Genomic DNA, 16,236 nt, shown 5'->3' with positions numbered 1-16,236 from the left:
TTGCCTGCACAAATGGAAATAACTAATGTGGTATGGAGAGAGGAAGTCAACCCTTCCGAAGACCTTACTAAACTCTTTCAGTATGCTGGGGCATACACAACAGCTACTATGGACAAGGCATCGAAAGTTAGCAATTTTCTTAAAGAAAAGGATCAGACAATTGTTTCACTGGAGACACAGGTATATGAAAAACAGCAGAGGATAGAGCAGTTAGAACAGCAGTTGGCAGCACAGCAGCAGTCAAACAACCAATTAAACGAGCAATTGCTCAAAGAGAAACAGAGAATAGATCAACATGCAGTTCAGAAGCAAAAGGAACTATCTCAAGCATTGAGCAAGTTGAAGACAATGAATGAACAGTTGAGCAAAACAAAAGATGAACAAATTTCTCAACTGTCACTGCAAATAAAAAGGTTCAAAGAATTTCCTCAAGTAGGAGAATTCAAATCAGAAGCTCTCCAAATTAATAAGACATTATCTAATCAATTGAACTTTCTGTGTCATAATATCTCTCTTGCTCCACCCCTATGTGAAATTTCCTCATCTGTGATTGATAAGTCAGTTGATGCAAGACAGAAATTGGAGCAAGCAGATGAAACACTAACAGAGTTTCCCTCTTAGTAAGAAACCAAGGAAGGACAAGCTGCAAATTTGCCCCAAATTCTGGAATCACATAAGGAAATCATGTTCCTAGAATGGCAATCTCAACTGATGAAAGCGGAGAGAGTGACTTCAAGGTGCAGATTGGCGACTAGTAATCTGATTGAAATAATTAACGATACTCTTTATTTGTCAAATTTAATTTCAAAATGCACTCCAGGGAAATTGCCATCAGCCAAAGCATTGGAGCAAACATCGAAACAGGAACTGGAAAAGAGGGAGAGATTGATCACAGGCATTCAAACTTTAACATGGGACACCTTTTGGTTCTTCCTTGTTAAACCACATAGTCAAAAGACAGCAATGAAATGTCTAACCGATGCAATCGGTTGCATGATTCCTGAAATTATTGATGCCACATATACTGCCCAACTACATTCACGTATGAGTCATCCTCAAGAAATGCAATTGATGCTCACCGTATGCTAACTCAAGCCAAAGGATAGTCAGCCGAAACAATGAACCATTCTTACTGACTGTAAGCATGTCTATTTCGGGGAGATTTTCATATATTTATGATTTGGTTATACCAGCTCACAGCATTTTTATTTCATAGTTAGTTAGTTTAGAAAGTATTTATAGACCCTTTCATGTTTTTAGAAGGGGTCCTCAAATTTTGTATTAAGACTTGGATCGGGAGTTGCACTATTGTGCTTCCGATATATATTTTTTTATGAAAACTAGACCTGAATTCTGAATTTTAATGAAGAGTACTTTTATGGGATATGCACTATTGCTTTTTGTAAGAGTATTTCCAAGTTGAAAGATGGAATCTGAATGCGATTGATATTGGAGGGGATTCAAATTACATATGGTACTACTATCTATGTCTTTGTTTCATTCTTTTATATGAATCAACGTTTATTCACTTTGCTATCATTGATATATGTATGTGCTTTCACAACAATCCTTTGGCTTATCACTATTGAATGTTTAAGGGTTGTTACTTTTCATTCATATTTATGTCAATTATATATAAAGAATAGCATAATAATGTTTTAATTATTACTTTGTTCAACTACTTGAACAAATTAATTATCACATGAATGAATATTTTTGTTTAAAAGTAGGGTCATATACATGCCTACTTTTCAACAAGAACCATTAAGAATTTCACTAAAACAGAGATTTCACAGGATAGATTAGTTATTTATATTGTTGCACTTTTAGAATAAATCATCTATCATTCCCATTAGAAATTAGAAAACCAATATCTTATCCATCCTATTTACAAATCATTGGGAAACTGGTCCCCTTATATCCAGTCGGAGCCACCTCACCAAACGGAAAAGGAGCTGGCCTTTAAAGTCCGGACCGGGTGGTTTTCCCCGATGTCGATGCAGTGATTTTTGAGGCATCAACATTTTTGGCGCTAGAAGGGGGGCATGAACTATGAATGGCGAGCAAATCCAAACCTACAATCCATTCTGAGAGTAAATCTCCCTCCACCTCACCTCCGACTTCTCCCTCGCATGCTGGAACTCCAGTCTTCAAGCGAGAAGTAGAGGAGACAACTACCACTACTCAACCCCAAAATATCCCAAATAAATTAAGTTCTGAATCTCCTGAAATACAGTCTCTTATCCACAAACTTCAAGGATTCTCAATATCACCACAGAAATCTGAGGTATCTCAAGGCAGTATTACTTCCCAATTCATTTCTTCTCACCCCCTCACCAGAATTCAGAGTGAAAAGCTTGGTATTGAACCTACTGAGTTACCTTTGCCTAAAAGGAAAAGGGCAAGGAAAACAACTGAAGGATCTAACAGTGAAACTTTCTCATCATCATCCTCCATTTCATCTTCTCCATTGCAAAGTCAACCATCCACTCCTCCACTCCAAATTGTCATTCAATAGGGAATTGGAACTTCAACATTGGCTTATCAACCTTCTGGAACCTCAATATCTGCTCCTTCCCAACCATCTGGAACTTCATCGGCATTATCCTCCATTAGTAGCTTGACAATAGCACAAAACCCATGGAGCAGTCCTGGTGCAGTCATTATGCCTGCACCTTTACACCCATTGCTAGCACATCCTGAAAAATGGTTGCCAAAATTTAATCCTAATGCGGGCATACCAGTAGATGAACACATTAACAACTTTATGTTGTCAGTTAACTTAAAAGGAGTTACAGAGGAAGATGTGGTTGTTAGACTTTTCCCTTATACCCTACAAGGATCAGTTGGGTCTTGGTACTTTTCTTTACCATCAGGATCCATTACCAGTTGGAATATTTTTCAAGAACAGTTCTTGACTAAATACGGTGATGACAAATCTGTAGCAACATTAATCAATGATCTTTCAAATCTCAAGATAGATTCTAAAGAACCTATAAAAGAATTCAATTCAAGGTTTAATAAACTCTTGAATAAGATCTTGACTGCCTCTAAACCTAGTGAACAAGTTAGAAGTGAATGGTATATAATAGCTTTACCTTCAAACATAGCTATCTTTGTAGATAGAGCTGCAAAAACCACCCTAGCTGAAAATATGAAAGAGGCAATTGCTGTGGAAAAACGTATCATCGCCTTAGAAAAGAAAGTTGCTCTTGAGGACAGAAAATCTAAAAAAGTCTCCTTCAAAGATGATTCAAAAAAGAAAATGGCTAAAGATCCATATGATATGGAAGGTCTCCAAAAAGTTCTCAAGACTATGTCAAACGAAATGATAGAAATCAAGAAGCAAGTAGCTGAAACTTCAACAAAAAGGCCATTTAGAAACTTTAAGAAACCTGAATCAAAACCACCAAATGCTATATCCAATGCAGACTCAGACCCCGAAGAAGATGAAGAAGAAGAGACAGTCTTATCATATGAAGAAACTGAAGAAGAGGTAATTGTAGAATTTCATGGGATGTGGGACTTCATTTTTCCTAATTCTGATACAGAAAATGAGTAGGAAGCTTTCCTTGTAACTACCAGGAGTAAAGGAACTCCTGAACCTGTTCAAGTAAATCAAAAGAAAAGGAACACGGGTACCGCTACAAAAGAGAAAACTCCCATAAATAAGTTTGCAACCACACCTTCTCAAAATCAGCCATCAACTTTAAATCCACCTCCAATAGCTAAAGCATTAATAGTTACAGACTCTATAGACTACAACATTATTGAAGACATGAAGAAAACAAAGGCAAATATCACTATGTTTGAACTTAGTAAACTCAAACATCAACAAAAGTTGTTGCTTAAGGAGTTAGATGCAATACCTTCTTCTCCTCTTCCTAATGATCTATTGTCCAAAGCTGTTAATGAAACAGGTAAACCACCTCCTGGTAGAGTAGAAGCTACTAATGTTGTCCTAATCGAAGATATATCGAATTCCCATACTCCTCCTTTTCTCTTGACCTGCGAGATCTATAGTAGAAATCTACACAACTGCTTGATTGACTTAGGGGCTTCCTCGAATATATGCCAGCGTCAATTTGTTCCAAACTGAACATTGAACCCCAAAAGTCTGCAATCCATATTGTCTAGTTGGATAGAACTAAGGTCCAGGTATTAGGAGAAATCAACTCAGTTACCATTAGGTTATCAGCTGATCCAAGAGTGGTTTAGAGAATTGATATTTTAATCGTTGATATTCCTGAATTCTATGGTTTGATTTTGAGTAGAGACTGGTCTGAGAAACTTCATGGTTATATTTCCACTGATTGGTCTCATATGTGGCTACCTTATAAAGGAAAGCCAAATCAGATAAAGATTGATCGGGAGAAACATATGACTCATACTGTTACTGAGTTTGAACAAGAAAACCAACCGATAGCATTCAACAACAATATTTTGGGTAATTACTCATTTGAATCATTCTTTGGCAATTTTACTACTCAATCATCACCCTTCTCAGTTAATAATTTCACATCTCAAATTGAAAATTTTTCCCAAACAGATACATCAAGGTGTGTTAAAATTGCTAAGGAAACTGTAAATAAAACTGTAGATAAATCTTTGTTTTGGTCATTATATTTTGATGGGTCTAAATCTAATGAAGGTGCAGGAGCAGGATGTATTTTAGTTAGTCCTGAGGGAGAAAAGACCATGTTATCATGCAGATTAGAATTTGAGTGCACAAACAATACTGCTAAATATGAAGCCTTGATTCAAGGATTTTATAAATTAATTGGTCTTAAAGCTCAATATTTGAAAGTGTTCAATGACTCTGAAATTGTTATAAGACAAGTCAGAAATACTATACATTGCTTTCCTAGTCACCTTAAACATTATCAATCCTTGGTACAAGGCCTTATATCTCATTTTTTAGCATTCAATATTTCCCCCATCCCTAGATCCCAGAATGCAACAGCAAATTTACTAGCCAATGTTGCTTCTAAGCTCCTTCCATCCGAAGATTGCAGTCCCGATAGATTTTCAATAGAGTTGATTTTTAGACCATTGATTCTTGATAATGTCACTAACTGGAGAGTGTTCAATCATGATGATGGAATTTTAAATTTTTTAACTTCTGATAAGTTCTATGATGATCAAATTATTGATGAAAGTGAGCATGATCTTCAAATGAAAGAAAAGCTTGAAAAAACCTCAATACCCAAACCAATGGTCAAACTTGAAGATCTTTATGACATCAAAGATAGGTTTAAACAGGCTACTAATTCAAAGCTCCAAAGTTCTACTTTGAGATTTGAATTAATAAACCTTGGTACTGAGGAGAATCCACAAAACATCAATTTGAGATTAAGATTTTCTTTAGAAAAAATAATTGCATTTATTAGATTATTGCATAAATATAAAAATGTATTCGATTGGAAATATGATGATTTGAAAACGTATGATACATCTATCATACAACATACAATTCCAATGCTTTCACAAGAAAAACCAGTACAGCAGAAATTAAGGAAGATTCATCCTAACTTAGAGAGTCAAATAAACGCTGAATTAAATAAACTCTTGAAAGCTAAGATAATTTTTCCTGTTATACATTCAAATTGGGTGTCTAACATGGTGCCAGTAAGGAAGAAAAATGATGATATTAGAATTTGTATTGATTTTAGAAATCTTAATAAAGCAAGTCAAAAGAATAACTTTCCTCTCCCAACAATGGAGCAAACTCTCCATTCAGTAGCTGGCTCTGAATTAATGTCCTTCTTAGATGGTTTTTCAGGGTATAACCAAATTTTGGTGCACCCCGATGACAGACTTAAGACTACTTTCAGAATCACGTGGGGAACTTATGCCTATCAAAAAATGTCTTTCAGGTTAATCAATGCTAGAGCCACATTCCAAAGAGAGATGGAGATAGCATTCAAAGGTCTAATTAATAAATTAGTAGTTGTCTATTTGGATGACATTACTATTTTCTCTAAGAGAAGATCAAATCACTTACATGATCTGAAACAAATCTTTGAGCGCTGCAAAAAGTATGGCATTTCACTCAATCCTAAGAAGTCATTTTTTGCTCTTGACCAAGGTAAACTCTTGGGCTTCATTGTTTCAAAGGAAGGTATTTATATTGATCCAGATAGAATCAAAGAGATTTCTGATATTCTATTTCCACATAATAAAAAATCAATGCAATTATTTTTAGGTCAAATTAACTTTGTAAAAAGATTTATTCCAGATTTTTCACAAATTGTGTTACCATTACAAACCATGATCAAGAAAAATTCAATGTTTAAATGGGGGCCTATAGAAAGAGAGGCATTTGATTCCATCAAACAGTCAATCATAAATGCCCCTGCTTTAAGCACTCCTAATTTTTCAAATCATTTCATGTTGTATACTCTTGCATCTGATTCATCTTACGCAACAGTGCTAACACAAATCAACGATCAAAACTTGGAAGCACCAATTTCATTTTATAGTTAAAACCTTCAAGGTGTTGAAATTAATTACTCTGAAGTTGCAAAACAAGTCTTTGCCGTATACAAAGCCATTAAACACTTTAGACCCTTTCTTTTAAAGGCTCACACAAAAGTTATAATCCATTTTTCAGCAGTAAGACAATTACTAGTTCAAAGGGCATTGGGAGAAAAAAGGGCAAATTGAGTCACAACATTACAAGAATACGACTTGGAAATTAAACCAGCAAAAATTTTCAAAGGCCAAAGTTTTTGCAAATTGTTAGCATGAGCTTCTAATATTCAGGAACATGAAGGTACAAACGGTACTGAAGAAATCAATCAGATAAGTACCATTAATCCTGAATCCCAATATGTAGATTTGATATTCTATTTGAAAAATGGATATGCTCCTTCTAATCTTTCCTATAAAAACAAGCGTGCCATAACACTGAAAGCAAAAAACTTCATGATTGTTGATGATGTGTTGTTTAGACGGAATTATGATTCAATTTTGTTAAGATGCTTAGAAAAACCTGAAGTGCAAAAGGTCTTAAAGGAGCCACATGATGGTTCAACAGGAGGACATTTTGGAGCTGATACAACATCCCAAAAAATCATTCATGATGGGTATTACTGGCCCAAATTGTTTAGAGATACTCATGAATATGTAAGGAAATGCCAAATATGTCAAACTATCAGTGGAAGACAAAGAAAGCCAGCTTTTCCTTTGCAACCAGTCAACATTGAACAATCCTTTGAACAATGGGGATTGGATATCATTAGAGAAATCACTCCACATTCATCCAAACAACATAGGTATATTCTTACAGCTACTGATTACTTTACTAAGTGGGTGGAAGCAATTCCTTTGAAGACAACAAATTCTGAGGCAATCATTGAATTCATAGATCAGTTCATCATTACCAGGTTTGGTGTCCCAAACGCTCTTATTTTTTATAATGCATCTTACTTCTCTGATAATTCTATACTTGAATTTGCTATCAAAAGAGGATTCAAATTGAAATATTCTACAAACTACTACCCTCAAGGTAATCGTTTAGCAGAATCTACCAATAAAAATCTTATCAAACTCATTAAGAGAACTATTGAGCAGAATCACAAAAACTGGCATAAGTCTTTGATATTTGCATTATGGGTAGACTGTATAACATAGAAGGCCTCAATAGGCACTTCTCCATTTAATCTAGTGTATGGAAAGGAAGTTGTTATACCAGCAAACTTAGTGCTTCCATCACTAGCCTTAGTGCAGTTTATTGAAGAAAATTCCTCATCTTCTATTCAATTGATACATGATCAAATCCAGAAACTAGAAGAAGAAAGGGAGAAATCCCGAATTACACATGCAAAGCATCAACATATTATTAAGTTTTCTTTTTATACAACTTCAACTGGCTCAAAACATTTACAAGTTGGTGATCTAGTTTTGAAGTGGGACAAAGCCCATGAGGATAAAGGAAAACACACTAAGTTGCAGAAAATGTGGCTTGGACCATTCCAAATCAGCGAGAAGATAGGCCCTTCTGCATTCATATTGAAAGATCTATCAGGAAAGAGAGATTCTCTTCCTATCAATGGCCTTATTCTAAAAAAATTATTCAATTGAGGTAACTCCTTCTCCTTTTGTAAATATTCAATTTTTCAGCTGGATTTGTGTGAATAAATTAGTTTGTTTAAAATCCTAAGAAACAAAGTTGTGAATAGCCTTCCATTTGGTCTTTACTATATTGAAAAAGTTACTCAAAAGAAACTAGTTTTAATATTTACTTTTAAGAAATGAAAGCTTTGAAGGAAAATGAAAATTCTAAGAAATTACGTATAAGTAAAATTTGAAAACCCCATTTTATTTTTGTAAAATCTTCTCAAAACTTGGAAATACTGTAAATCATTCAAAAGTTTTAGAAGCTTAAAAAGGTTATCAATAAAAATAGAAACTGATCCAATCTTAGCATCTTCAACTCTCAAAATTGTCATCCATGTTCTCTTAAGAAGAAAATTGTTCATCCCATCCATCAATGTTTATAGTTTCTTAGAGTGTAATTCTAAAATATATTTGATATAAAAGATAAGAAGTCTTATTACAAGCCTTCTTACCATGATCATAGGGGAATAGTTCAACTGACATTACCAACACTACATACCAAAATAAGGTAATGGATTATAATTATAAGACAATGGGTCTCATCACAAGCCAGCTTGTTCAGTTAAATTACAACCAGTGAATGGCATTGTCAACAGCTGGCCACCAAACCAAGACAATGGCTTTTTATCTTACAAAATAAAGAAATAAGAAAAAAAGAAAATGAAATACAAAAAATGTGTGGAAACATATCTTTTTGGATTCATTCTTTTAAATTATACTTTGAAATGGATGGAACAATGAATGATCAAATTATTAAAATGTAACCCTGCCGAGACTATAGACGTTTTCTGGCATTAGCGGCTCTACCTATGACAAAGGAGTCATTATAAAAGCTAAGTTGGAGAAGTCTCTTGTTTTATCATTATCAACCAATTAAGGTTTACTTAAAGCTTAGAATGTATTTAATTTTAAGATGAGAAAGAAATAGCAAAAATAATTATCATTATATTCAAAATTTATGATTATCTAGTTATATTAGATTTTCTCTATCAATTAAGGTTTTCAGATTAAGAAAGTTAAAGTATTATATTACTTTCTCAGAGATAATTGTTTCTCCCAGTGAATCGCCAATTGTTGTGCTGTACAACAACCCCCCCTTTCTAAAAATCTTTACATAAAATTTTTAATAAGAAATGGGTCCCTTTTTAAATCAATTTAGTTAAAATTTGTGTGTCCACAAATAAAAAATGGTATTAACCCATCACAAGAATAAATCCTCATTAAAAGGCTCGATATAAATGAATCATTTTATAAAACCTTTTAATAAAAATAAAGTGTTCCTTTAGTAAATATTATAAAACCATTCTATATTGCGATAAAGCGATCGGAGATCGCACATCACAATATCAAAGGAAACATACACAAAAGTGAAACCTCACCCAATTCTCTGATCCAAAAAGGTAATCGCAATCGGTAAATCGGGGGAAACAAATGCCAAAGGTATAATAAAACAAAGCCCCTCAAATCCTCCAATGCGATAAAGCAAATCACAATCGGCGGAGCTGCATACAAAGCGATAACGCTCAAGCCAAGTCCCGACTACGATCTATTAATTAGGCGCGCATCTCGAAAAGTAAAAAACACATTTAAAAAGTTTGCATGCATTATATCACCTTTCGGTAATCGGAGATATTTACAGCAAGTGCTAAAGCCCTTCCCTTCGACACTCCCAATTGCCGATTTGCGATTTATCGTCGATCGTCGATCAATAAAATCTAAAGCACACTTGAAATAATCATTCGGCATATGAGCCACGTGATGGGCATTTATGATGTCATTTGCCACGATTGACAATTTAAACATCTATTCAATAATGCAATTAAGGGTAGATATTTTAATAAGATTTTATCCATGGTAATCCTTAACTATATTTCATTTATCATATGCCAATCGACGTAATTCTATTCATTGTCATATTGGCTTGCAGCAGCACTTTCTCTGTATCACGGTTTGCAAATGTTTGTGCAAAATTCCTTCGAAACCAGAAATTCGGAGAAAATGGGGAAGAAATCAAAAAAGCCCACAATAGCAGCTCCTGTGGCCAAAGATCCAGGACCAAGCAAAAAAGGATTAATCTCAGATACGACATGTCTTGGTCTGGGAAACACTAGCTGGGAGAGCATTTATAATCTGATAGAAGCAGAGGAGCCTGAAGAGTTATCAGAGGAGGCCACAGCTGATTCAACTAACAAATCAGAAGGAACTCTTAAAGAATTGGCTTGTTCTTATCTTCACAGGATAGCAGCGCGAGCTAAAATCCTGCCATATACTGATGTGGTAAGATGGGTGGTAGAGAAGATTCCAGTTTCGGACAGAACCTTTTGCACAGCTGATGGGAGGATATTCAGCTCATTTCAGCCTGAGGATCTCAGGAAAATGTATCACTTACCTCAACCTGAGAAGCGATACAACAAGGCATTCCTAGAAGCGTTTGCAAAGGAAAATGACTCAGAGTCAACCTCGATAAAGTAGTGAAGGTATTTCCCGAAAAAGCACAAGCACAAGTCATCGGGTAAGTACTATGTTGACTCATTGGCTTCCCCTTACTGCTATGCTAGAGCTATGATGTGTAGGATGTGGGGAATACATGATTCTACTAAATTCACTATAGAAATGGTCCCTCTAATGGAAGCTGCAATCAATGGTTATGTGATCGATTGGGAAAATATTTTGTCCGATAAACTAGCCACAACAATTCTAGATTACAGAAAAAATTCACATCAAACTACCAGGACCATTCCCCCATTCTATTACAGTGCATACATTATGGATACTATTTGTTTCAATTCTGAATTTCCATTGCTCAAATGGAGATGGACTCCCCAAGACCCTAAACCAATCAATATTTATCATTAACACTTATGGAAGGCTAACTACAAAAATCATCTGTATAAAATTTGCAATGGTTTTATTTTACCTGTATATTATTCTATTTTTAATAAGCCTGCTCCCAAGATATCCCAGGAAGTATAGACATACTTGACAGTAGCAGGTAGTTGGTTCGGGGAGGAAAAATTTACCTATATAAGGCTTTTTGGTAGCCTCACTAAACCTCATGTTCTCCCCCTCTATGTGCCTGATAAATTATTAGCTCAGGAATTGGCTTATCAAATAATAGTGGAAGGGACATCTAGAACCCTTAAGGATTCAAAGAAACACATGTGGCCAATCTTCCCTTTACGATGCAGTGTTTTCACTCTTCATGATTACAAGCATGCAGAGAAGGAAACAGAAAAGATATTAACGCTGAATCTTACCAAAATTCCTAACAGGCAATATGATCCAAGATAGGTTGCTTACAATGTCACAGCTGAAGCCAAACTTGCCAAATTTGATCATAAAGCCGATGACTTTAATGATCTATTTGCCTCAACTGAATCATTATTTCAAGTTAAAGGATTGGCTAGAATAAGGTATCAAGATGAAGGGCTAGAAACGTTTAATAGGCTTAGAGAACAGAGGTTGCAAACTCTGCCTTTAGGCCTATTAGCCACAATCCCTACAATTCAGCCATCCAGTCAAACAGAACAAACAGCTACTAATAAGACTCCTAATGTGAAAAAGATCCCGAGAAAGAAAAAAGCCAGATCAGGAATAGGAACAGGGAAAAGGTAGTGAACTCATGGATACAGACATTCATATCGATCCCAAACTACTCAAATAATGGCAGCTGTTCGACTCAGTCGTAAGCAATACTGAGAGCCTACAGGGATTTAGCACGCCTGAAGTAACAACTGGTCAAAAGACAGCAACTAATACGGTTCCAACTGAAGGAACCAGCGGCCCACCCATGACTCAAAAGGATATAGAGATGATTCCAGAAAACCCATCCGATGAAATCATTCTACATGTAGAAGAAATACCACCTTTGGATGTCTTCTACAGCCCTAAGCATAGGGCTGTAATAAAGAGACAAAGGAAAAAGAGAAAACTTGATCAATCTTCTCTTTTGCCTGCACAAATAGAAATAAATAATGTGGTATGGAGAGAGGAAGTCAACCCTTCCAAAGACCTTACTAAACTCTTTCAGTATGCTGAGGCATACACAACAGCTACTATGGACAAGGCATCGGAAGTTAGCAATTTGATTAAAAAAAAGGATCAGACAATTGTTTCACTGGAGACACAGGTATATGAAAAACAACAGAGGATAGAGCAGTTAGAACAGCAGTCGGCAGCACAGTAGCAGTCAAAAAACCAATTAAACAAGAAATTGCTCAAAGAGAAACAGAGAATAGATCAACATGAAGTTTAGAAGCAAAAGGAACTATCTCAAGCATTGAGCAAGCTGAAGACAATGAATGAACAGCTGAGCAAAACAAAAGATGAACAAATCGCTCAACTGTCACTACAAATAAAAAGGTTCAAAGAATTTCCTCAAGTAGGAGAATTCAAATCAGAAGCTCTCCAAATTAATAAGACATTATCTAATCAATTGAACTTGTTTTGTCATAATATCTCTCTTGCTCCACCCCTATGTGAAATTTCCTCATCTATGATTGATAAGTCAGTTGATGCAAGACAGAAATTGGAGCAAGCAGATGAAACACTAGCAGAGTTTCTCTCTTAGTAAGAAACCAAGGAAGGACAAGCTGCAAATCTGCCCCAAATTCTGGAATCACATAAGGAAATCATGTTTCTAGAATGGCAATCTCAACTGATGAAAGCGGAGAGAGCGAGTTCAAGGTGCAGATTGGCGACTAGTAATGTGATTGAAATAATTAACGATACTCTTTATTTGCCCAATTTAAGTTCAGAATGCACTATAGGGAAACTACCATCAGCCAAAGAATTGGAGCAGACATGGAAATAGGAACTGGAAAAGAGGGAGAGATTGATCACGGGCATTCAAACTTTAACATAGGACACCTTTTGGTTCTTCCTTGTTATACCACATAGTCAAAAGACAGCGTTGAAATGTCTGACCAATGCAATCGGTTGCATGATTCCTAAAATTATTGATGCCACATATACTGCTCAACTACATTCACGTATGAGTCACCCTCCAGAACTGCAACTGATGCTAGCCATATGCCAGCTCAAGCCAAAGTATAGTCAGCTGAAACAATGAACCATTCTTATCGACTACAAGCATGTCTATTTTGGGGAGATTTTCATATATTTATGATTTGGTTATACTAGCTCACAGCGTTTTTATTTCATAGTTAGTTAGTTTAGAAAGTATTTATAGACCCTTTCATGTTTTTAGAAGGGGTACTCAAATTTTGTATTAAGCCTTGGATCGGGAGTTGCACTACTGTGCTTCTGATATATATTTCTTTATGAAAACTGGACTCAAATTCTGAATTTTAATGAACAATACTTTTATGGGATATGCACTTTTTCTTTTTGTAAGAGTATTTCCAAGTTGAAAGACAGAAACTGAATGCGATTGATATCGGAGGGGATTCAAATTAGATATGGTACTACTATATATGTTTTTGTTTCATTCTTTTATATGAATCAACGTTTATTCACTTTGCTATCATTGATATATGTATGTGCTTTCACAACAGTCCTTTGGCTTATCACTATTGAATGTTTAAGGGTTGTTATTTTTCATTCATATTTATGTCAATGATATATAAAGAATAGAGTAATAATGTTTTAATTATTACTTTATTCAACTACTTGAACAAAGTAATTATCATATGAATGAATATTTTTGTTTAAAAGTAGAGTCATCTACATGCCTACTTTTCAATAAGAACCATTAAGAATTGCACTAAAACAGAGATTTCCAAGGATAGATTAGTTATTTATATTGTTGCACTTTTAGAATAAATCATCTATCATTCCCATTATAAATTAGAAAACCAATCACTTATCCATCCTATTTACAAATCATTGGGAAATTGGTCCCATTATATCCAATTGGAGCCACCACACCAAACGGAAAAGGAGTTGCCTTTAAGGTCCGAACCGGGTGGTTTTCCCCGATGTCGATGCAACGATTTTCGAGGCATCAACACTATGTTAACAAGACCATAAGAGCCTGCAGCACTTACCAATTGCAATTTTCGATACAACCGACAAGATACAACCCACCGTGTAGCGAATTTATCGATCCGTTAGCAAATTTTGGAGCGGAAATGGGGTTTTTGGTCGGTTTTGGAGCAATTTGTGAAACAATTAGTGGAAGAACTGGGAGAAGTATAACTTCTTCAGTTATTATCCAAATTGGATGCAAAAAGAGGCGAGATAGTCATTTTTGAGTATCTTGAACTCATTGAGACAGGTTTCAAAGGCATTTGAACATTGTAAACACACTTTTGTTGTAATTTGAGCATAATAGAGAGGCCCAAGCCATTGGAAAATGGACCAAGGAGAAGTAGCCCAAGAGGGGTGAACTCCTTTATCATGTGCTTGTTGTGTATTGTATTTGGATGATCTTTGCTGTTATTTTGTTGTTGTTCAGCATATGTTTTATGTTAAATTGTTTCTAACATTTACATAAGAAGTTATCATGGGAATCAGTTAATTAAGCAAAAGTATTGAGTCCTTAAGCACTTGATAAGAAAATGATAAGCATCTTGGGTTTTAATCTAAATGTGGAATTAGCACAGCATAAATAATCTGCTCCATTTGAGATCAAAAATGTAACTCGGAGTGGGAAAGGGAAAGGGCGTTGGGAGAGTAGAGAGGTTGGAGAATGGGAAATCAACCCAATACATGTTCACAACTACAAATGTTAAAGGGTTCTTAAAGTACGACAATGAGGGTGTTGATGACAAGGACTTGGGTGGGGGTGTGGGGGTGGGACTTACACCATCGCGGGTTTTCAAGGTCTACTAGGAGGGAGAGAGGTGTTAAACATGGTTATGGGAGGGGAAGCCGAGATTTGGGTTCCCTCCAGAGGATCCAACATGTAGTCTACAAGGTCAATATCCATTCGATCATCTCTACAAACCCTACCTACCTATATTTTATCATATTTATTCATCTCTTTTCATCTATATTAATATTTACAACTTCTCAATGTTTTTCTCATATTTACATATTTTTATTCATCTTTGCAAATTTTGGTTTTTTGGAACTCATATCCCCATGTTTGAAATTGAAAGTCAGTATAAATAATTAATAATAGATTATAATTTTTATTCTATCTTCATAAATTTTCACTTTTCCCACTCATATTCATGTTTTTAAAAAATAACCGATTACTTTTATCATTTTTATTTTATCTTTAAAGTTTTTAGTTTTTTCCACTTGTTTCCAATGGCTCTCTTTGGGAGGTCGATTGATCTTCGTAAAATCAGTTTTGGAAGAAATCCTTGTCTATTGGTTGGCTCTCGCTAGTGTACCAAGAACAATTCTAAACAAAATTAAAATTTTATTTTACTATTTTCTTTGGAAAGGAAAAAAACAAAAAGTGATACATCTAGCAAGCTAGAAACACATTGTTAAAGCAATGAAATTGGGATTCATGGGGGCTCAAAAGCATTTTCATTTTTGCAAAAGCACTAGCCGCTAAAATTGTTTGGAGGAGTATGTTTGATGTCAATCTATGGGGAACTACGATACAGACAAGTACTAGAAGATTCAAAATGTCAAAAAATGGGTTCGATCAAAGGCAAAAGCATGGCAAGGAGGGTGAAATATTTGGAAGGTGTTTGTGTCAACTTTTGACATAATTAAAAATGTCTTCTTTGGAAAGTATGATATGGATGTAAAATAGACTTAAGAAAGGATGCATGGATAGGAGGTTATTTAATTAAAATAATCTCATTGAATTTGGCAGTGGCATTAAATTATAGAGGCATTTCTTTTCTTTGTGAAGCAATTGATCCCGAAGCTAATGAGATGTTCCTCAAACCTTGGAAATTAGATAATTCTCTATTCCTCTTGGAGATGTTCCTCAAACTTTCAAATAATTCCATTATACTAAGTAGATACCCATACAAACTCATGTGGAAAATGAACAAAGAATGCAGGATGGTGACAATGAAACTAGTCTATGAAGTGATGGTGACACAAGAAGTAGAGCCAAACCCATTTTATTGGTATAAATTTATTTGTAAGTTGTGTTTTCCTTTAAAGATACACCTCTATATATGGCTAACAGTAATTAACGAGATCCTCATGCAAGATAATCTCGAGAGGTGAGGTTAGGAA

Source organism: Pinus tabuliformis, chromosome 7 (assembly GCF_031772625.1).
Source record: "Pinus tabuliformis cultivar Carrire ecotype Pingquan chromosome 7, CPIR1, whole genome shotgun sequence".
NCBI classification, from domain to species: domain Eukaryota; kingdom Viridiplantae; phylum Streptophyta; class Pinopsida; order Pinales; family Pinaceae; genus Pinus; species Pinus tabuliformis.
This window is presented reverse-complemented; position numbering follows the sequence as displayed.